The sequence below is a fragment of the Rattus norvegicus genome, chromosome 16 (genome assembly GCF_021556685.1).
Source record: "Rattus norvegicus strain SHRSP/BbbUtx chromosome 16, alternate assembly SHRSP_T2T, whole genome shotgun sequence".
NCBI classification, from domain to species: domain Eukaryota; kingdom Metazoa; phylum Chordata; class Mammalia; order Rodentia; family Muridae; genus Rattus; species Rattus norvegicus.
Window position 1 is genome coordinate 74,600,654 of NC_141549.1, and position 22,499 is coordinate 74,623,152.

At 46.0% G+C, this 22,499-nt stretch overlaps 1 protein-coding gene and 1 long non-coding RNA gene across 2 annotated transcripts; both read left to right on the forward strand.

The window, feature by feature from the left end:
• Erich1 (glutamate-rich 1) overlaps nucleotides 1–22,499 on the forward strand; it is a gene marked incomplete at its 5' end in the record, with an annotated part of 52,793,804 nt that overhangs the window by 43,730,094 nt on the left and 9,041,211 nt on the right.
• Nucleotides 1,600–8,508, forward strand: LOC120097430 (uncharacterized). 2 transcript variants are annotated; one of them, XR_015640432.1, is made up of 3 exons: nucleotides 1,600–1,955; nucleotides 4,808–5,099; nucleotides 7,094–8,508. It is a non-coding gene; the product is annotated as an uncharacterized LOC120097430 (long non-coding RNA). The 2 variants fall into 2 exon arrangements; XR_015640431.1 differs by having other exon boundaries at nucleotides 1,600–1,845.

The following is a 22,499-nucleotide window of genomic DNA, read 5'->3' on the forward strand; positions in this document are numbered from 1 at the left end:
TATTCTCTCACAGAAGCTACCAAACAGCCTTCTCTGCCCCTGCCCGGCCACCTGGAGGTGTGGCTGCCTCCTGCTGATTTGGTACTTAGCATAGTTTTACTAGTTGCCATTTTTATTTTGTGGGGTTCTCTACTGCAAGCTTCGGAACTGTTCTAGGACAGGGATGAACGCATCTCATCTGTCTCAAGAGTTTTCTAGACATCCGTAGACCTGTGGTGTGGGGAATGGCTCCACATGAGAAACCTGGGCTTTTCGGAAGGCCAGGCTGACTCTACGACAAGCTTTAACTTGACCGTTCAAGGGGCCAAGGCCTCAACCTCTGTTTTTTTTGTTTTTTTTTTTTTCTTTCTTTTCTTTTTTTTTCCGGAGCTGGGGACTGAACCCAGGGCCTTGTGCTTGCTAGGCAAGCGCTCTACCACTGAGCTAAATCCCCAACCCCTTCAACCTCTGTTTTTAAGAACGGGTTAAGTCCAGGCAAGTCGAGGCCTCAGGAGCTGTTCAAGGACAAGGACATTCGGTCACAGTTTCTTGACTTCTCAGCTACTTCCTCAACAACAGTTTCCAGACCTCCCCAACAACACTCTTCAGCCTCCAAAGCCCTGGTGATGGAATGTCCCTAGAGATAAAACAAGATAAAAGTCACCTAGCCCAGGAATCCCCTACTGTACTTTAAATCAGGCCTGCAAGCTCTCTTGGCTGTCTATCTTGCTAATGGGAGACCGGCAGCACACTAGACTTCTACAGAATAAAACACTCTTTATGTTTATATACTATTCGAGTCCAGAGCGTCATCCTCTGACAAACCATAGCCCTTACTTTACCAGAGAAGAAACCTTGCAACTTGGGGTGATGATGGGGAAGGGGAGTCCTGGAAAATGCAGGATAGCCAAAGGCCAACTACATTTGTCACATTGTTCCTAAGGACAGTCCGAACATTGCACTTCATCTCGGCAGTTCTTCTGACAAAAATCTTCATTCATTTAGAAGCCAGATCTCACTAGGTAGTCAGGCCAGCACCCAACTTCAACATCAGCCTTTCCCAAAGCAGAGATTCAGGCCTGTACTTTCAGGCCCTTCTTAAAACAAGAGAATTTTAACACAGCACTGGGCTCTGTGAGAGAAAGAGAGAGGAAATTCAGTCTCTCTCTCTCTCTCTCTCTCTCTCTCTCTCTCTCTCTCTCTCCCATCTCTTTGTGTCTGTCTGTCTGTCTGTGTCTTTCTCAATGTGTTTGCTCATAATTAAATTTATTTTTAATTTGTTAAATAAATATTATAATATTTTTATAAACTAATCTTTTAAAAATTTTCTTTCCTTCTGAAGAGCACGTAGAAGATACAAGTTGAAGAATGCGCCCTTGCTGTAGCCAGAAAAAGAAAGAAAGACCCACGTGCCTATTCGGTATCGAGGCGCAGAGTTTGACACTGTTAAAAGATTCCTCTACAGCGTTAGGGGAGTGGGACTAAGAGTAGCCAAGTTGCTAGCTGTCCACCTGCTCTCCCGGAAACAGCTAGAGAGGCTGGACTGGAGAAGGTGACAGCCCCAGAGGAGACAGTGCTTCCCAGATCCAGGCAGGAAGCCTGCTTTCCCCGCCTCGCAGCGTTGTTCCGGGCCGCGGCACTCAAGCCCGGCTCTTGTAGAGCCGCAGCCCTTCTTGAGCCGGGGCTCCCGGGGCAACTCCGGGACGCCGCAGGCCACAGGGTGGGGCGACCGCGGCGGGGCCCTGGGCCTGCTCGGAGGGCGAAGGCGCCTGGCAGTTGTCTCTTTACGGGGAAATGTAATCTTCCCTCTGAGATAACAAAGAGCTGGGAAGTTCAGGAAGGGTTTGTAGGCCCCTCGCCTTGCCGGTAGGTCGGCAGAGGGGGAGACAAAGGCCCTTGCGCTCCAGGACCAGAGATAACCAGGGGGCCTGCCGCCTCTGGGCTCGGTGGGAGGAGGGGAGCGGTGCTGAATACAAGTAAGGGAAACGGAGCTCTCCCCAAAGCCCTGGCTGCCTTCTTTGTTTAGGAATACGGCTGCAGAGCCTTTCCTCTGCCTCGCCGGTTCTAGCAGGAAGGCAGGAGAATTCTGTAAAGCCAGGAATCAACTGTGCCCACCACGGCCGAGCACCCCCTCCCGCTCAGGCCATCAGTGCTCTCTGGTTGGGAGAGAGGAAGCAGAGGATGGGCTCCCAGGTCCACCAAGCCCAGCCGGCTGGAGTCCCTGGAAATCTGGGAACCGGCCGGGCTAGCTGGGAGAGCCGTCGCAGGAGGGGGATGCATGAGCTGAGAACTGCTTTGGCTCTCCGTGAAAAAGTGGCTGGTTCACAGGCCCTGGGTAGCAGGTGGGCCGCTTGTGCCTTTTGCCCCAGGCTCCTGGAGTTAGGGACAGCAGCCAGTTACCATCTGGCCGCCATTTGGTGACCCCTGGCTGTTCCTAGTACAGCATCAGGGAAGGAGGGAGAGAGGGAGGGAGGGAGGGAGGGGGGAGAATCTTGTTTGGCATGGTGTTTTTGTAAATAACGTTTCGGTTCGTTCTGTATGCTGCGAGCGGGAAAGGGAACTGCCACATTCATTCTTGGAGCCGGAGGACATCTGTGTCAGGCTTTGACTCCAAGAGTACAGATAAGGAAAGGAAGAGTATGCTTGCATTTTTGAGAGACGCCAAGCAAACATACAGACTCACCTGGGATAGTGGAGGAAGCAGGCTCTGAGAAACATCGGAGGATGGGTTAAGTTGACATTGGGTCACTTTTGAGTGTGGGTTCCGGACCTGCCACGCCTTCCTGCCTGTGTTCTTGCCAGTTCCCTTGTCAGTTCCGTTTCCACGATGGTACCTTGACGATCCCAAGAGTAATTTCTTAAGGCCGTTGAAAGGATTAAATGAGATACTGCAACAACGCGGCCGGCCTGGTGCCTAAGCACACAGTAGGTTCAGCCTTAGTCATTCCGTTAGCCCAGGAACTTTGTTTTGACCCAAGCCATCTCTTTTGGAGCCTACTTTCTAGATTCTGTATGGCTTTACTATCTACTCTCTGCCTACACCCCTGTTGAAATTGCTTTCTCCAACAGCGGCGGCAGAAAAGGATATTTTCCACACTTGCCGCCCTTCCTTTTGGCACCCCAAGATAAGCAGCCCCCCCCCCCTTGTTACGGGTTTTGCTGGGAAACAGGAAGAAAACAAAAACATGTGTGGAAAAGGAGGTTTATACAAACCTCAGTCGCACTATACAACCTCGGTCTGGTTTTCCACCTCCCCTCAGAATGCTAGCTGAAGGCAGGTTGGCCACTTGTCCTGTTTTTTCTTCAGGACTTTCCAAAGTTTCCCTTCCTCCAACTTACAAACTTTTCCCAGTTAAAGCCAACAATTCATCCAAGGCCAAGAGACTAGAGAGGTGACAGAGCAAACAATTTGCATTTCTGAGAAGCCCTGAGGGTGGGGGGGTGGGGGTGGATGAGTTCTAAGGCTTCTGCCTAGGGACAAAGATCAAAGATCCAGGCTTAGGCTGAGACACTTGAGGATTGAACTTTGAAGTGGATTCCACCCGAGTTGCAAACAATTTCTGCTAGGAGGCTAAGAACTTTTGGTGATACTGGGAGAGGTGGAGGTAACGTGGAGAACTAAAAAGCAGGAGATGGAGAGAAATCAGATAGATACAGGAGAGTGTTTGCCTAGTATATACCTATCCCTGGGTTTGATCCACAGCAATACAGAAAGGATCCCTAATGCTCCAGGGATGCTGGTAGGAGGATCAATAGTCCAGGGTCATCCTCCTGCCTTGGTGAGTTTTAGGCCAGCATGAAACCCTGTCTTTAAGAAGGGAGGAGGAAAGAAGAAGAAATAAAAAAAAAAAAAGAAAAAAAAAACCAAACCATAAACATCTGGCTCTGGTAATTCTTTTCTAAGAGATTATTACACAGATGTTTTTGTATAAGAATAATTATTAGGTGAACTATATTTATGTGTATCTATGTGAGTGTCTATTTTCTTAACACAAGATTACAGTCACAGTATGAAGAATCACGTTTATTCCCTTCCAATTAGGTAATAATTAATGATCTTTCTTATTCCTTTCTTAAAGGTTATTTATTTATTTACTTATTTGTGTGTGTGTGTGTGTGTGTGTGTGTGTGTGTGTCTGTGTGGATAGAAGAGGGTGTTGGACCCCTTGAATCTGGACTTTCAGGACGTTGTGAGCTGCCTGACACAGTACTGGAAACCGATCCTCCGAAGGAGGATGCCCGGTTTTGAAATGTGGATGTACATGGTCTATTTTTCAAGTTCCCTGTGGACTAGTCAGAAAATGGACATGCACGCTGACTTCAGTGGTTTTCCCTCACCAGCAATGCTGTGACCGTTATTTTTACCTTCCCGTGGACACCAAAATTGTAGATACCCAAAATCCAAGCATGCTGGGCTGCCTTACATAAAATGGATGTGTGCACAACAGCGCACTTCTTCCTCTATGTCAAAGCATCTGTAAATTACCGATAGTCCCCCAATATGATATAAATGCGGTGTAAATATTGTTACACCGCATTGTTTAGGGAATGATGGAAAGAGAAAGGTTTGGGCATGTTCAGCAGACACAACTTTTAAAAATATCTCGCACTCTAGACTCAATCTGTGGATGTCGAGGCCTTAGGTACGCAAGACTAACATGTTTGTTCATCTAGAATGTCTGGAAAGAACCTCACAAAACCGATGGACTAAGTGACTAGTGGGACGGATGCTTTAGAGTATGTCTAGGTTAGGCTGTTACTGCTGTGAACAGACACCATGACCAAGGCAACTCTAATAAGGACAACATTTAATTGGTCTGGCTTACAGGTTCAGAGGTTCAATCTGGTATCGCCAAGGCGGGAGCATGGCACCGTCCAAGCAGGCATGGTGCAGGAGGAGCATCTGAAGGCTGCTAACACTGGCTCCCACGTTGTTAGGAAGAGTGTCTCAAAGCCATCCCACAGTGACACAGTTCCTCCAACAAGGCCACACCCCCTCCAACAAGACCACACCTCCTCCAGCAAGACCACACCTCCTCCAGCAAGACCACACCTCCTAAAAGCGATAGGTCAAGCATATTCAAACTACCACGGGAGCCAATGGTATTATTGCTTAGCAGGTAAAGATACTGGCTGTGATGCTGCTATGCTTGATGACTTAAATTCGACCCCCAGAACCCTCCCGATAATTAAGAATTAACCCCTGCCTGTTGTCCTCTATCCTCTATAAGTATGTGGTGTGTGCTGGCTAGTTTTATGTCAGCTTGGTACAAGCTAGAGTCATTTTGGAAGAGGAAACCTCAATTGAGAAAATCCCCCACCAGATTGGCCTGTAGGCAAGCTTGTGGTATATTTTCTTGATTGATGACTGTTGTGGGCGGGCCCAGCTCACTGTGTACAGTGCCACCCCTAGGCTGGTGTTCCTGGGGCTATAAGAAAGCAAGCCGAGCAAGCCCTCTCTGAATTTCTTCACTGATGGGCTACCTGGAGGGGTAAAATGAAATAAACCCTCTTCTCCCCAAGTAATTTATATTCATGGCTTTTATTACAGTAATAGAAGCCCTAACTACAATACTGTGATACATATGTGCCCATACACTGCATAGGCATATACATACAGCACACACACACACACACACACACACACACACACATGCACGCACGCGTGCACGCACACGTGCAAAACCATGCATGCACACTAATACATAATTTTAATAGCTGGAGAGATGGCTCAGTGGTTAAGGGCATTTGTTGCTCTTGCAGAGTATCTGAGCTCAAATCCTGGTACCCACATGATGGCTTAAAGCCACCCATAACGCTAGATCCAGGGGACCTCATACCCTTCTTCTGACTTCCAATGGCACCGGTACATACCTGTTACACATACATACATGAAGGAAAACAGGTACATAAAATAAAATAGATAAACCTAAAAAGAAATGAAATAAAATGTAACTTTAAACAACTTAGAAAATCTTACTATATATTCATAATTTCTCCTAACCATTTTTCCCCCTTTCTATTGAAACAAAAGGGTAATCTGTTAACTAAACTACTAATGGTTACCTTCGGGGATGTGACAACTTATTTATTTATTTATTTATTTATTTATTTATTTATTTATTTATTTATTTATTTTGGATTTTTGAGACTGGGTTTTTCTATTTATCCCTGGCTGTCCTAACTGTGTAGACCAGGCTGGCCTCAAGCTCAGAGATTCACCTGCTTCTGCCTCCAGAATGCTGGGATTAAAGGCATGCAGTACCAGCACCCGTCCTCTTTATTAATTTTAATTAATTAATGTTTTTTTTCTTTTCCTTTTTTCGGAGCCGGGGACCGAACCCATTAATTAATGTTTTTAAGGCAGAATCTCACTGTGTAGTTCTGGCTGACCTGGAACTCACAGTCACATACAAAGCTAGGTTGAGAAAGCTGCCTTCTAATCCTTGTGCTGGGAAACCAGAGAACAGGATTCCTGGGGCTAACTGGCCTTGAACTCCAGGTTCAGTCAGAGGCCTCTTCACCAAAAAAAAAAAAATAATAATAATAATAATAATAATAATAATAATAAATAATAATAATAAATAAATAAATAAAAATTAAAAAATTAAAAAACCGAGAGGGACAGTGAGATTGAGGAGGACATGTCATTAGCATATGGCTTCTGAATATGCACATACGTACATGCAGAACTGCAAGCACTCGTGTGCATACACACAAACATGGACCACACACGTGCAACACAACAAACAAAATGAATCAAAACAAGCCCTCTAAGCCTACATTGAATGGGATCCTGGCTAGTCTTATGTCAACTTGAGACAAGCTAGAGTCAACCGAAAGAAGGGAGCCTCATTTGAGAAAATGGATCCAGCTGTAGGATGTCTTCTTAATGAGCGATTGATGGGGGAGGAGGGCCCAGCCCATTGTGGGTGGAGTCATCCCTGGGCTGCAGCATGAGCAAGCCATGGGAAACAAGCCAGTAAGCAGCGCTCCTCCTTGGCTTTTATAATCGGTACCTGCCTCCAGGTTCCTGCCTGTTTGAATTCCTGTCCTAACTTTCTTGAATGATGTGTATGCTAAAAAGTCCTTTCCTCCCCCAATTTGGTTTTAGTCATGGTGTTTTATCACAGCAACAGAAACCCTAAGAAGTTGATACCAGGATAGTGGAGTATCGCTGTGACAGACCTAACTGTTGGGAGGATTGTGGAAGGACTTTGGAACTTTGGGCTAGAAAAGCCATTGAGAGAGAATTCAAAGCTTGGTGAGCTGTTCTGTAGGAGCTTGGAAGAATGTTGAAAGCCCTGCAGACAATGGAAGCCTGGGTCGTGAATTCCAGACGGAAGTTTGAGAGTCGCTTAAAGACTTACAGGGTATGTTTGGTATTTTTGAGTTGAGAATCTGTGGTTCTGGTTAACTGGGCCTCACAAATTAGCTGTGGATACCATGAGACTAGAACCACTGGAGTAAAACCTTTGGTTTACTGGGACAATTGGTGCTGGTTAGCTGCAGTTAAGGAATTAGCAAGGATTAAGAAGAGACCAGCATCACTGAAGTGAAATCCGGGAAGTGTTTCCTCAGGGTCAGCACACAGAAGCTGTGTTCAAGAGGCAACCAAACCTGTATCTTCGCGCTGGAAGCTGAACTCTGTATCGTAAGAACCTCCCAGTTATATGGGTTTTGAAGGCATGAAGAGGTCATGGAGAGCAGCTGAGGCTCGGCACTGTGGGAGGCCAGGAGAGGTAAAAGTGGTAAAAGTGTAGCATAGTCCAATTGTTGCAGAAGTCTCCAATATATTGAAGATGCCAGTACCATAAGATGACCACCAAGAACAGCAGCAGCAGAATAAAGCTGACCAGAACTTAGAAGACAGCTGTGTGTGCTGCAGAGGCCAGAGCTGGAAAAGGGACCCAAGTCCCTTGGTGGAGCCCAGAATACCATGATGAATCCAGATAATTGGACATTGAGTTAGATACACAGTTTGGAGTTTGTCTTTTGTTTTGATCTGATTGTAGCTGTGCTCTGGTTCCCTTATAAAATAAGAAAGTATTAACTTATTTTTTATTTTACAGAAGCTCACAGTTGAGAGACTGCTTTTTTTGTTGTAGCTTTAAATGGGATTTTAGATTTTGTTTTTGTTTTTGTTTTTTTTTGGGGGGGGGGTTTGGTTGTTGTTGTTTTTTTTTGTTTGTTTGTTTTTTTTTTTTCTTTTTGGTTTGGTTGGTTTTTTTTTATCTTATTTTGCTTCCTTCTTTATTTGAGACAGGGTTTCTGTGTGTAGCCCTGGCTGTCCTGGAACTCGCTCTGTAAACCAGGCTCACTCTGCCTGCCTCTGCCTCCTGAGTTCTGGGATTAAAGGCCACTATCGAAACTTTGGATTTTTTTTTTTTAAAGACTGAGTTCTAATGTGTTTGAATTTGTAAAGACCGTGAGTATTTTTTCAGTTTGTAAAATGTTTTATATTGTGTTGTTGATGTCCATGTGTGATATTGGGGATAAACAAGAAAGAAAAGGTTATGGTTTAACAGTATCATGTTTGTGTGTCAATTTTACAAGGAATCAATTGTCTGTCATCTGGAATTAGAGTCATCTGTAAGGAGGGAACCTCAGCTGAGAAAAAACGTTTCCATGCCAGGCCATGGTGGTACATGCCTTTTATCGAGAGGCAGGCAAATCTCTGATTTCAAGGCCAACTTAGTCTACAGAATGAGTTCCAGAACAGCTGGGGCTACTCATTTTCTTAATTAGTGATTGACGGGAGTGGGTCCAGCCAATTGTGGGTGGTGCCATCACTGGGCTGGTGGTCCTGGGTTCTATAAGAAGACAGGTTGAACAAGCCAGTAAGCCACACTCCTCCATGGCCTCTGCATCAGCTCCCACCTCCAGGTCCCTTCCCTGTTTGAGTTCCTGTCCTGACTTTCTTCAGTGATGGACTTTACAATGTGGAAGTGTGAGCCAGATAAACCCTTTCCTCCCCAACTTGCTTTTGGTCAGGGTGTTTCATCACAGCAATAAAAACCCTAACTAAGGTAAATGGTATGGGTTTTATATTTAGGCAAGAAGAGAAATCATGGAAAATGGCCTGTCGGGTATCCATTTGGATAGCAGCAGTCCTTCTAAATTGTCCCTTACCTGACGGGAAAGAGATGGGAAACCACCTGATTGTTTCTGGGATAGAATTCAGTTCCTCAGCAAGGATAGTGAGCATTCTTAACTGCTTTACAGTCTTGGATGTGATTTACATCTTCAGTCTGTGACTTCCACTCCTGTTGAGTGATCCGGTCCTTCTTTATCTTCCTCCTTACACAGTAAAATACCTGAGGATGACAGAAAAACATTAACTTCAAATTTTGGGACTAGCGTGAATCGATTCTAACCTCTTTTGAAAATATGGTTTGTGGAGTTTCTTTTATTTCTCTCCTACTTCTTAACTTCATGGGCCTGTTTGTTAAAAGTCTTATTTCGTTTTGTGTTTCAACAGTATCTTCGATTGCTTCTTACTGCCCTCCCCCAAGCCCCACCCCCTCCCTAGATCTGGCTGCTTGCTGTGGTTGGAATTGAGCTTCTTTTCAAAGACTGGGCTTGGGCTCTGCAGTGATGCTGGAGAGGCTGGTAGGAAAATGAAGGGACGTTGGAGGGGGGCTGGCAGCCCCTGGCTTCTGCATCATCTTCTGTGCTTGAGCCTGTGTGTGTGGTTGTTTGTTTGGTTTGGTTTGGCTTTTGAGGCTCATGTTTGTCCGTGTCCACTATGAACTGGCAAAACAAGGAAGCAGCAGTGTAGTTCTCTCATTTAATCCTACATCGAGAAGGCAGGGACTGTGATCAACTCCCATTTCACAGGTGAGAAGACTGAGCCTTCCAGAGGCTAAATAGCAAGGCAAGGCAAGGCACAGAAGCAAGGCTCCACATCCAAACAGACTGACTACAAAGCCTTCGCTACAGGAAAAGAGGCTGCTCTCAATTAACATGCCTGAAGCAGGGATTGAGAACTGGTTGGTTTCTCTTTAAAACTAATTATTGAAAAAAAAAAGTATCAACTAAGCAAAAAAGAATGGTGAGCAGCTGGAGCAGTATATTGAAGAGCACTTGGTGCTAGCCTGCTTGAATTCATACCAGCTCTATTCAGTCCGATCCAGTGACTGGGTGTGTTTGTTGGGAACACAGGGCACACACACACAATGCATGTAAGTGTTGAGGGGGCCAAGTGGGTTGACAGAAAAATTATTGAGGGGCTGGGAAGATGGCTTAGTGGATAAAGAGTTCAGATCCCAAGAATCCACACATGCACTGGGTAGGTGTAGTGGCCTGCGTGTAATCCCTGTGGAGGCAGAGAGAACAGATCCCAGGAGAGAGACCTCCCGGTTCAGTGAAGAGAACCTACCTCAGAGGACCAGGTGAAATGCTCACACTGTCAATCTTTGAGTCTGCCTCAGGCCTACACACACAGAGAGACACAAACACTGTGTATAAACACTTACACATATGTGCCCAACATGTATCCATTCATACATGCTTGTATATCATACAGACACTTTAAAAAAAAAAATCCCACTGGAATCTGACACCTATGGGTCAGGATCTGTACCCCGTAACTAGGTTTCAGGGTCACTCCAGCTGCTCAAGTCCAGCTGGTCTTATTGGAGGTTCCGGTCAGGAGTTATGAGTTCATCTGAGGCAGGGCCAGGGAAAATATGGCAAATATTTTTTAAGGAGACTCACCCAGCCCGTGCAGAAAATGTATTTTAAGAAACCATATCTCTGTTATGAATAGGCCCAGGGAGAATGGGAATGGAAAAATTCTTCCAAATCAAGTATGCTCCAAGTTTATTTTTGTCTTTTTTCTTTCCACTCCCTTCACCTGCATTTAATTCCATCTGCTTTGGTCTCCTAAAGTTTTGGGTCCAGGAGTAAGAGGCAATATTCCGACTCAAGAATCGGCTTTCCGGGACATGGTGGCACCAACACTCTGGAGGTAAACTGATCTCTGAGTTTGAAGGCAGCTTGGTCTATGACCATGATGTTTTGTTCCCTTTCTAAGACACCAGGGAGGTTGGGTAGTTGGAACCCTAACTTACCTTCCTAAGAAGGGAATGGGGGTTGCTAGTTGCCCAGATTAGAGTTGAACTGAACACCATGACCAAAACCAAGGTTCTTTTGTTTGCTTATTTTGATTGTTTTTTTTTTTTTTTTAAAACACAGAATCTCACTATGTAATCTTGGCTGACTTACAACTCACTGTAGACCAGGCTGACCTCAAACCCATAGAGTTCCTCCTGCCTCTGCCTCTGCCTCTGCCTCTGCCTCTGCCTCTGCCTCTGCCTCTGCCTCTGCTTCCTGAGTTCTGGGATTGAAGCCATGTACCACCATAGGCAGTGAAGATTTGTTTTTAATTTTTTTTTTAAAGATTTATTTATTTATTATATGTAAGTACACTGTAGCTGTCTTCAGACACACCAGAAGAGGGCATCGGATCTCTTTACAGATGGTTGTGAGCCACCATATGGTTGCTGGGAATTGAACTCATGACCTCTGGAAGAGCAATCGGGTGCTCTTAACCGCTGAGCCATCTCTCCAGCCCTGTTTTTAATTTTTAATTTTGTGTATGTGTGTGTGTGTGTGTGTGTGTGTGTGTGTGCACATAAATACAGGTGCACATAGAAACCAAATCCTGCCCTGCAGCTAAAGTTACAGGGGGTTATGCATATGTGACATGGATCCTGGGAACTCTCGGGTCCTCCCCAGAAGCAAGCCACTGGGCAGTTTTAACTGCCGAGCCATCTCTCCAGCCCTTCAGTGCATGCAGTAAATGTGATTAAAAGAATTAAGTGCTGAACGTTAAAGAATACACTCCAGTGTTTGCCACTGTGCCCAAGCTTCGAGCAGGAGGGCCATCTCCCCCTCAGTAGCAGCAGGCTCCTGACCGGCAAGTCCAGCCCTCAAGACTTGATGGAGACTGGGAAGACCTGCTGAGTCAGCTAGCTCTGTGGTTTCTCCCCTCCAGCATCGGCCCTGGGAAGGGAGCCAGGACATTTGATGATGTTTGTTTCTATAGATCCCATGCTGTCTGTCTTTTCTTTCAGATCAGATTATCATGTGTTGGTGGCAGCAGGGAAGAGTATTGATGACAAGTAGTGAATCGGAGAACACTGTAAAAGACATACCCAGACAGTCTCATCCTGGCAGCAGGCTGGGCGGTTGCTGGCTCAGGCCTTGTTTCTACTTCAGGTAGCCATTTGGTTTTAACTCTCAAGCCTCTTGGAAGATCTAAATGAGATTTCCACTGGTCTTAACCAAAACAGAGTAACCCAAGATCAGTGTTTGTTTCGTTGACCTCCAGGATTCCCCTGAAGACCAGAAGAGCATTGCTCTGCCTCACGCACTGTGTACTTTCGTTTTTTGTTTTGTTTTTTTTTTTTTCTTCTGTCACTTGGGCAAGTTGAGCAGTGAGGCACTGGGGGTCACATTTCCTAAACTATAAAATGGAGGGTCTTAGACTTTGTGAGTTCCAATCGCTGCAAATCTAGAGGGCACCGGGAGACAGATGTTCCTTTGCCCTCTCATCTTCTGACTCAGACCTCCAAAATCCTTCCTTGTGACAGGTGTGGTTTTTTTTTTTTTTTTTTTTTTTTTTTTTTTGGTTCCGGAGCTGGGGACCAAACCTAGGGCCTTGCGCTTCCTAGGCAAGCGCTCTACCACTGAGCTAAATCCCCAACCCCGACAAGTGTGTTTTTTAAAAGCAACTTTTTGCATATTTCTACGGAATTTCAGGGTAAACTGGGGGGGAATGGCAGCAGGTATAGTCAGTCGTCTTAACTCCCAGGAGCTTTTATTTTTAACCAATAAGTCATGCTGACTGCACCCTACTCCAGGCAGCGTGGGGAGCATGATTTATAAGAGCTATTTGGGGTGGGGATAGCTAGGAGGGAGAGATGGTCCACGAGGGAGGAGCAAGGCAGAGATGGGCTAGTGGCATAATAAAGGGGAAGGGTGATTCTATGGGAAAGAGAGAAGACCGGAGGTGTAGAGAAGGAAGAGGTCAAAGGGGACGAGAGAATACAAGCAAATGAATGACAGGAAGGCTCAGTTGCTGCTGGAAGAAAGGTGCTTAACTCAGGGATCCTCTGAGCCACTGTAGAGTTCAAGAGGGGGCTCTCTAGACCCTGTTCCACAGACTGCATGATCTCCAGACAACAGTCCCTCAGTCCCACAGCATCCTGGGAAGTGTTTGCTCTCCCTCTGCAGCCAAGACTCCCAAGGGTACACGAAGAGCTGTTCCCCAAGTTATGTCTATGACCAAAATGGCGTCTCTGGGAATGAGTATCCACTATCTCGGAAGTGACCTGGTGGTAAATTCCAGAGCCTGGAGTTTAACAGGCCTTCTCGAGGTAAGGCTCATTAAGACTGCAAATCCAACTATCTTAGCTGGTAGAGAAAGTAGCCCCGGGCTGAAGAGATGGCTCAGTGGTTAAGAGTACTGGCTGCTCTTCCAGAGGCCCTGGGTTCAATTCTCAGCACCCACATGGCAGCTTACAATTGTTTGTAACTCCAATATCTGATACCGTCACACAGACATACATGCAGACAAAACACCAATGAACGTAAGATTAAAACGTTCTATATACAAAAATGTAGCCTCGTTAGACCTCAGAGTCCAGACCTGAAGTTCACACTAACTGAAAAGTTGTTCGCAGTAAGCAAGGCACAGGTATCCCTCTAGTAGCATCTCTCGACTCTAAGCCTGTACGCCTGTGGCACTGGGGATGCAGGAGAATATGGAAGCCTTCATTAGAAAACCACTAACTTGGGGTTGGGGATTTAGCTCAGTGATAGAGCACTTGCCTAGCAAGCGCAAGGCCCTGGGTTCGGTCCCCAGCTCCGAAAAAAAAAAGAAAACCACTAACTTGCACCTCAGGGGCCACAAAGAGCAACAGTCCCTCCTGCTAGTGTGGCCAGGCTTCCGTTCTAGTCTTCAGAAGGTGCTAGTTGCTGCCTATGTATTTCTGTCCTGTAGAGGAACTCAAGAAGAGGGGATGTCATCTGTTGTATTGGTTTCAAATTGTGGAACTCTGGCTGGAACCATGGCTCAGTAAGAGTACTGCCTGCTCTTCCAGAGGACCTGGGTTCAAGTCCCAGCACCCACACAGTGTCTTATAACTGTCTGTAACGAGGCACGCACACAGTGCATTAACATGTACAGACAAAACACCCATACACATAGAATAAATAATACAGCATAAATGTTGGCCAGCCATGGTGATTCACGCCTTTAATCCCTGCACCCTGTAGGCAGAGGCAGCTGGATCTTTATGAATTTAATTTGTCTACATAGTTAGTTCCAGGACAGCCAGGGCTATGTGAAGAGACTCCGTCTCAAGCAAAACAAAACAGTTCTCAATAGGGATGTGGTGCAAATACGTAATCCCAGCATTCCAGGGGTAAGAGCCTGTTTCAGAAACCTGTATGATTTTGAAGGGATGGCCCAGGGCAGGGTAAGCAGTCTGTGCTGTGCTGTGCCTACTTTCACAGAGTTCTGAATGTTGGGGCTTTGTGCAAATGGGTGTGCGGAATGTGTGAGACAATATGGGGTCTTGGTCGTGGAATGGTCTCTGTCTTAAATGTTCTTTTCTGATGCTGACGTTTCCTGACTCTTTGTGTTTTAGTTTATCAAACTTTTTCTTCTTTCTATGTGTGTGTACTCGTGTGTGTGTACAGAGATGCCCAGAGGGACCAGAAGATAGGTCCTGGGTACCACATTCTGGTTTCCTGCGTGCAGTATCTGCTCTTAACTGATAAGCCATCTCTCCAGCACCCAGCTTTCTTGTTTTGGCTTCAGACTTGGAGTTGCTCACAGCTCTGCCTCCTGGCTGCTGTTACGCAGAGCCATAGAGACAGTCTCTAACTACACATGCGTGCTTTCTGTGTTTCTTCCTCTGCACACCTGGTTTTAGAGCTGTGTTCTCTCTCAGGAAAGCTAATGCCGTCTAAAAATTCCTCCCTCAAAGGTGGAATTGGGCTCAGATGCAGCAGGACCTACCTAAATTCGATAGTCTTTGTGTCACATATTGGCTCTCATACATTTGATATTTACCTGGTTTATGTAAATCTCATCTAATGCAAATTAAGCTTCCAGAGGAGGAGGGGAAGACAGTTTCTTCTCTTTGTTTAGTCATTCTCCACCCCTTTGGGGGTTGTTTGTTTGTTTTCTTAACCATGCAATTGAGTCTGTACTTGTTCTGCAAAACGTTAGGTAGTGAACTGTGTGGCCGGCTGGCTGAAGCTGGGAGGTAACCACGGAGGATGGGACTAGATGGATGGGAGACACTTGAGGCTGTGTTCTTGAGACAGCAGAGGAAAGCTCAGCCCTCACAAATCCCAGGGCTCTGTTCTAGGACTGAGTTTGTGGGAAAGGATGTAGGCTCTGACAGTTCTGGACAAGGGAGAAGGTGTCTGAAGCCCCGAAGTGAAGAAGATCTGGTGAGAGGGATCACATTTCCTTCTTATTCTGGAAACTTCGCAGCTCCCTCTCGTGCGGGCTGCTGAATTGGAGAGTAGACTCTAACCTTCCAGGCCTTAAGTAAAAGTAAACGACCATGTTCCTCTCCCTCAGCATGTCCCTGTCTGGGAAGAAGGTTGCCAGCTTGGGGTTTTACTGTCCCAACCCAGCAAGATCTGGTCAGACTAAATCAGAGGTTATCCTTTGTCTTGTACACATTACACAAGCACACACATATAAGCACATACACATACATACACATGCACATATATACATACTCACATGCACACACATGCAGAACACACTCACATGCATGCACATGCACACATATATGCACATGCACACATACACATATGCACATTCACATATGCACATACACACATACACACACACTCACACATACATACACACGCACACACACACACACAGTAAGGAAGAAGACTTTCCCTGCTCTGAGGCGGGTTCGTGGGCTGCTTCTACAGCTCTCAGTCTAGTGTGCATGAAGACTGAATAGATCATTCAGCTTTAAACGGAACCATTCACGACTTTGTTCTCTGCAGAAAGAGGCCTTGGCTCGGAGTGCGTTTTGCTATCAGCTGGCATAAAGTGTTCAGAGAGGGCAGGAGGCAGGAACTTGCCACACACAGGAGAGCCTTAGACAAGGATTTTGTGGTTGTCCAGTCAAAGACACCAATTTGTTCAAAAGCCATTTCTTACCTTAACACTGTTATCTGAAACAAAGGACAGAGAGAAAGCACCTCTCCACCTGGCATAGAAATCATCTTCCCCAATATTTATTTCGGACTTAGTACTAAAGAACAATAGTTTAGATTAAAAGAAACTTCATTCATTCACTTCTTTAAATACTATATGTAATATATATTATATGTCTATTATATTAATCTAGCCTTCTAGTCCCTAGCCTTCCCTAGTCTGGAAGGAAGGAATGTACACACACACACACACACACACACACACACACACACACACACACGGAAACACAGTCTCCTTGTGTAGATCTGGCTGGCCTGAAACTCAGAAACCATCTATCTGCCTTTGTCTCTTGAGCATTGGAATTTTTTTTTTTTTTTTGGTTCTTTTTTTCGGAGCTGGGGACCGAACCCAGGGCCTTGCGCTTACTAGGCAAGCGCTCTTCCACTGAGCTAAATCCCAACCCGAGCATTAGAATTTTAACAGTGTGCACTACTGCCGCACTGGTTATTTAAATATATTTTAAGTAGTGTGTATGTGTGTGTGTATGAATGAGAGAGCGAGAAGGAGAGAGACTCTGTGTGTGGAAGTCAGTGTAGTCGATTGTCTCCTTCTACCTTTACAAGGGTTTGGCCAATGCCCTTAGCCAGCGAACCACCCCAACAGCCCTATTTATTTAATTCTTATATTCAGATACCAGGTAAACAGCAAGATATGAGTGGAGTTAGGCATCCAGCAGTCTCTGATTCACATACTGAAGCTAAGGAATGTGGTCGCAGTCATTTTTTAGATCCTAGGTTTTATATAGATACATAAAATTATATATGTCATGAGAGTAGACGCAAAACTGTCCAGGAGGACAACGGGTACCAGAGACCAGAGAGTGGGGGAGAAAGCAGAAAGAGAAAGGTGTGGGGTGAACGTGCTCGAAGCTCCTTGTATACTCACGAAAATGTCTTTGTGAAACCTTACTAGGTACAATGTCTGTATATCAATCAAAAAGTGTTCGTCGTGCTTGATCCTAACAGATAATTATGTTGTCATCGCAACGAGCTTGAGATGTCGTGCGTGGTGAAGGAAGAGAACATTGAAACTGTGATGTAGAGGGAGAAACATCCGGAAGATAAATTTCTCTTGAATAGAAAGACAAACACGGTCGTGATGAAGGCTCATCTAAAGATGGAGTGAGGTGTTTGGGAAGTTGTTCTTGCAGAAGGGAGGATTGGGGCTTCGAAGGGTGAGAGTCATGCTGTAGGTGTATGGCTGGCAGACATGACACTGAAGTTTCCTCCTTATCTCCGGGGTCAAGGATGCGCTAGGAAGGGGTCTGATGAGTGACTACCGCTGCCCGGTGACAGGGAGTGTAGGAAACACCTGAACCAAGGGAAGAAAAAGACTCACACTCCCCTTCAGACGCTGAGGTCTCTTTGCCAGTTCGGAAGCAATGTGCGTAGCAAGAAGCAATGAGGGACAAATTTGAGAACCTGCTTGGCACCAAACTATACAGCCTCTATTCCTATTTAGACATTCCTTCTAGCCTTAAGACCATTCTTTGTCTCTGAGGAACTCCCATACTGGTTTCCATAGTGGCTGGATTACCGTAAATTTCCGCCAGCAGTAGACCAAAGTTCTTTATTCATGCACCTCACTGACACTTGTTAATGTTTATTGTCTTAATGACAGCCATTCTGAGAATGCTATAATATTTTTTTTTTGAGACAGGGTCTTGCTATGTAGCATAGGATAGCCTCAAATTCTCTGTGTAGCCCAGGTTTGCCTCTAACTCCTGATCCTTCTGCCTCTGTTTCCTAAGCAATGGGGTTATACCCATGAGCCACCGTGCCTAGCTAGGGACGGGTTAGGATTAAAGGGAACTGACTCTTCATGTTGCCGGTGGGAATTGGTACAACTTTACCTTCAACCATTTAGTAAGTGACCTTCTAGTGGAAGTTTATAGTTATTCCCTCATAGGGGCAAATCCTGGAGAACTCTTGGACCTGTGTGTGTGGTAGCTAGGGTGGTGGCACAAAGGAGATCACAGGGGCCATGACAGGACAACCCAATGCTCATTGCCAAGAAGATGGGACAACAAAGCAGATTCATTCTCATTCATTCATTCATTCATTCATTCATAGATGCTGCTCAACAGTGAAAAGAAAAAAAATTGGAATTATCATTGTCAGCATAGACAATAATAGGAATCAGCCAGACACAGAAAAATATAGTGTGATGTCATTTTTGAGAAACTCAAAGCAAATACAACTATTTGCTATGTTAGCCCAGGATTGTGATAAATGCTACACCCTAAACCGGGATAATAAGAGGTAAGACAGGGCAGTGGATTTTTCTGTAAAAGCTGCAGGAAAATTTGGTTGTAGCCCAGGCTGGGCTTGGGCTCACAGAGATCTAACCTGCCTCTGCCTTTGTAGGGCTAGGATTAAGGGCCTGTGCTAATAATGCACCTAGCCCATCCTGGAATTTGCTCTGTAGACCAGGCTGTCCTACACTCACAGATCTGCCTGCCTCTGCCTCCTGAGACCTGGGATTGAAGGTGCACTCCACTGCGTCTGATAACTATTGATGGCAGTGCCATTATCAATGGCTGGTCAGTAAGTCGGCAAGAAAATAGATTTGTCTTTTTATATAATGGTTTGGAGAAACCAAACCAACCATCCCTTAAGGGGGATCAGCCTAGGTGCTGGAGAGATGGCTCAGTGATTAAGAGCACTGACTGCTCTTCCTGAGGTCCTGAGTTCAAATCCCAGCAACCACATGGTGGCTCACAACCATCTGTAATGAGATCTGATGCCCTTTTCTGGTGTATCTGAAGACAGCTACAGTGTACTTAATAAATTAATAAATCTTAAAAAAAAAAAAAAGAGTGATCAGTCTAGACTACATGGTAAATTTGTAGACGTACATAGAAACAGCCTGCCTGTTTTGTTTTGTTTTTAAAGACTATTTCTCATGGGGAAACAAAATGAAAGCCTCAGAGGAGTAGGATTTAATTAAAGGGCTGAAGATGGTGAGATACGGAATTTGGACCTATTTAATGCTCTAGGGATAGGAGTCCAGTCACATGCCATGAAGTCAACGAAAGGGCAGAGGCAAATGATTCTTTGTTGATCCAAGCTGTAAGCGTCTCAAACAAACTGTCAGGCTGTGGAGAAAGGGTCACACTCAAAACCGAACGAGAGCAGGGAGCAAATACATCATGGGACAAGTAGGTATTAACATCAAATATATGTCAAGTGCATGATGGAGTCAGGAGTGTGTAGAGTACCGGTGAGGTAGGGAGAAGAAGTGTGCAGGCACAGATGCCGGGAGAGGCTGTGCAACTGGAACCGCAGGGCCTTCGGGTAGAAGCGAGAAGCATCCAGGAAAATACGCGGTTCAGATACAGTCAGCTGGAGAAGCTGCCAGGGGCTTAGCTGATCTGGGAAAGCTTCCTAGAGGAGATGGCTTTCTTAGCCGCTTGAATAAGGCAGAGGATCAGGCCGCTGAACGGACTGCGTTTGGGGAAACTGACGGCAATCCACAGTCAAATCTGATAGTGTGCTTGGTTATCTTTCTGTTGTGCCTCTCAGTCTTTTATGTCTCCTTCAAGACCTCAGAATCTGTCAGGGGCCTTCTATGATAGGCTGGCAGCAAGCAAGTAGACGCTAGAACGCAAACGAAGAGTCCCCCGTCCTTGGTATCAGTAGACAAAGGGGAACTGGAACCGGAAGAAGTGGTCCTGGCAGAATGGAAGCAGAATAAGTGGGAGGGACAGAACTGTGTGTAGCGATCAGGGGCTTGCATCTACTGCTGGGCCACGAAGTGAGAGACCCTGTTAGTGTGGGGAGGAGAGGAAGATGTGAGCAGGAGGGGTGTGTGTGTTTCTAGTCTAAGTGGTTCAGTCATTGATAGCCAAAAGAAACAAGCTTTTTACGCAGTAGAATCAAACAGCCAAGCCCTCGCTAAAGGATGTTTTCCTATACGATTTCATCTGTGTCTTGTCATAACTTACAAGGCCAGCAGGGCAGGTGTGTATTAAACCATCTTTCAAAGAAGCAGACTCAAAGTATTCAAGGTGTTATCCCGAGTTACCCTTCCGGATGTCCCTCTGGGTATTCACCCCAGTTAAGTGACATTCTGCGCATGCTCAGTACAGGTAGGGTTTTTGAAGCCCTGATACGAGTTGCTTTTTTTTTTTTTTTTTAATATAGACAGGGTTTCTCTCGTAGCCCTGGAATTCAGAATGTAGATCTGGCTGGCATTGAATTCAAAGAGATCTTCCAACCTCTGCCTCCCAAGCGCTGGGATTGAAGTCAGGCACCCATCAGCAAAAAGGTTGGTTGGTTGGTTAGTTGGTTGGTTTGTTCCCCGCCCCCCCCCCCGTGGGGGCTAGTTTTATTCTCCTAGCCTTAATGTTATTCTGGGCCACTTTCATCTAATCCTACAACTGGCCGTGGTGTGTCTGCCTCACTGGGCACAATCTCATTTGCACTCAGGCCAGCCCTCTAATCCGGTGAAAATGTGCTGTAAATTGGTACTTGGAGCCCAAAGGACCCATCCTCTGGGCTCTTGGGGGCAGTGGCATAGGCTGCTTGGGCTCTAGTGCCCAAGTGGGAGTGTCTTTGCTTTTCTCCCAGCCTGGCTTCCTGTCTAGACATCTTGAATGGTCCACTGCATTTAGCGTGCTGGGTTTGCCTGCCAGCTCTCTCAAGCCCACACAGTTCAGTTCAGTATCGACTGCCGCCTCTCCCACGTCAGACCCGAGCTCTGGAAGGAGAGATTGGTCCTAGGAAATTGTATAATGAGAGGGAATAGGGGAATATAAAAGACACCAACACGCCTAGAAGTAGCTCAGCATCCCAGAATCCTGTCCCCACGCAAGTACCCTCCCTTTTCTCCCACACCTGAGAGAATACGTTGTCAAGGCAACTTCTCCAAGGCCCCAGCATCCACAGTTTCATTGGTCCCCACGGGCCACTGAACTTGACTGAGAGGGATGGGCCTGGCTCTTGGGTTGGCTCTGGAAAGATGTGAACGGAGACTAATCGTCTGGAATATTTAATCTCCAGCCAAGACTTCTCCCTTCTTGGATTCTGCCTCCCTAGGGTGACCCCTGAGGAAGAGGCAAATCCAGGTAGAGCCAGGATGCTGCTGGGACTTGTCTTTCCAATAGACGACATGACATGCTCACTTGATGCACAGCTCACCTGCCCCGGCCCCTCAGCTGCTCCTGACACAGGGCTTTGAGATGGAGGGAAGGGGTGAGTGTGATTCCCACTCTCCCTGGCCCAGAACAGAAGTGGTCTCAGCTCTATGGTCTCTACTATGGTTCTGAGAGACCAGAAATCAAAACCAAGGTGAAGAAGCAAATCCCAACTGTGTGGTATCCTACAAGACAGTTGGCCTTCTGTATCTGGGACGATAACCATAATTTAACCAGCCTTAGGTTATTCTTCCAGCCTTCCTTAACCCGTGTAATGCAACGACTGTGAGTCCCATCTCGGAGGCCCTGGTTCTAAGACTCAGATGCATTCTGGCTTACAGAGTCAGGTGGCAGCCTGACGTATACCTCGGTTGCTTGCCAACCTTCCTTAGAAAAGACAGACACTCATAGGGTAAAGAGTGGACCGGACATAGACTCCACTTTTCCCAGGGTGAGGAAGGCTTTTAGACGCTCCATCAATGAGCTCGGAAGAAAGTAAGTGGATTAGCTGGATGGGTAGACAGGATAATAAATTGGTCGTAAACTAAGGCCTAATTCTTCACTAAGCATTACAAGGAACAAAGATGTCTAGGAAGGGAAGCCTGTTTTCCAGCGCCATTTGAGTCCCACCTTGTGCCTGAGGCTATCGCTCGGTGTCTTAATGTTACCCCTCTGTACCTTCCGGCCCTCTGTTATGAAGTAGTGTTCACCTCACATAGCTTGCTCGTGATTCTGAGCATGTATGACTTGCTCTGGTATGCGGGGATCCCCCTCTTTGTCATCGAGTTCTTACGAAAACACTGCTGTCTTTATTGAGTCTGAGGTCACAAACTAAGGTTGTGGGCTGGAGAGATGATGGCTCAGCGGCTAAGAGCACTGGGCACTCTTGTAGAGAGGTCCTGAGTTCAGCTCCTACCACCCACGGGGTGGCTCACAACTAAAACTATAGTCCCATAGGATCTGATGCCCTACTCTGGTGTGCAGACATACATGCAGACAAAACACCCATACACATTAACAGATGAACCTTTGAAAGAAACTAAGGTCTTACTAGGTCACAAATATGCTGGACTCTAAGGGTGGCTTCCTGAAAGAAATGAGTCTACCAGTGTTGCT